A 1000-nucleotide genomic window follows, 5' to 3' on the forward strand; every position below is an offset into this window, starting at 1 on the left:
ACTGTCACTATGTGCAATTGCTTAAGGTTCAGATTTTAAACAACAGAGTCACTATCGCAGAATTGCCAGCATTTGTTTTCAATATGTTCGTGAAGATGCCTGAACTGAGCAGTGTTTGCTCCAGGAATAGTGTAAAGCAACTAACAAGCCTACCGAAATGAGCTTAGTGGGGAAAAGGCAAGTTAGCAGAAGGATACAGGGGTACCTTATGGTCTAGGATAGGACCTAGGATAGGAAATGCAACTAGGCTTCTTCAGTAGGGACTGGAACTTGGAACTGGAAAGTTATAAACCAGTTACTCTGTCCACATTCACGTGATTTCTTGTTTCTGCTTCTCTGTGTGCAAATGCTTCACTCCCTCTCTTCCAGATCAGCTTTCTGCTTCTCCCAGTGCATGGGAGAATGCAGCCACCCCATCGGCCCAGATTGTACTTGCCTTCCAATTCACACATTCTGTGAAGATTTGGAGTCTCTACAGACCAAATCCATATTTGCAGAAAAGCGAAAATATTGACCAGTGGGAATCAGATTTCCACCCTGGGGCCAATAGAACCCAGAGAGTGGGCCATGATGGGAGTCAGGTTTCTGAGAAGGATGTGAGGGAAGGTTCTTTAAGGAGGGGCCTTGGGATGGGGAGAACAATGGCTTCTTGCTCTGGGATAAATGGCTTCTCTCATGGTATGGTGCTGATGGGGTTCCTGCTACCACTTCTTTCTGACTGCTCTTTTCTTTTTGCTTCCGTATCCTTTGGCCGGACAAAGAATTTTCCGAACAAAGTCAAAGGTGCAAACTGATCAGCCACTGGGCTTCATAATGAACTCCAGGACAAGTCCCAGGTATTACCATTAAACATGTCCCTGGCAACAGCAGCTCAAGGGTGTAGCTCATCAGCCATGTCTCCTCTTGCTTCAGAGGCAAGAGTAGAAGCAAAGAGGGAGGAGTAGAATCAAACCTCTTTCTTCGTAAGCCAAGAATGAAGGAAAGAGCAGTTAGAAGAAGA

Source organism: Monodon monoceros, unplaced genomic scaffold, assembly GCF_005190385.1.
Source record: "Monodon monoceros isolate NGI ecotype Baffin Bay Population unplaced genomic scaffold, NGI_Narwhal_1 Super_Scaffold_12, whole genome shotgun sequence".
NCBI classification, from domain to species: domain Eukaryota; kingdom Metazoa; phylum Chordata; class Mammalia; order Artiodactyla; family Monodontidae; genus Monodon; species Monodon monoceros.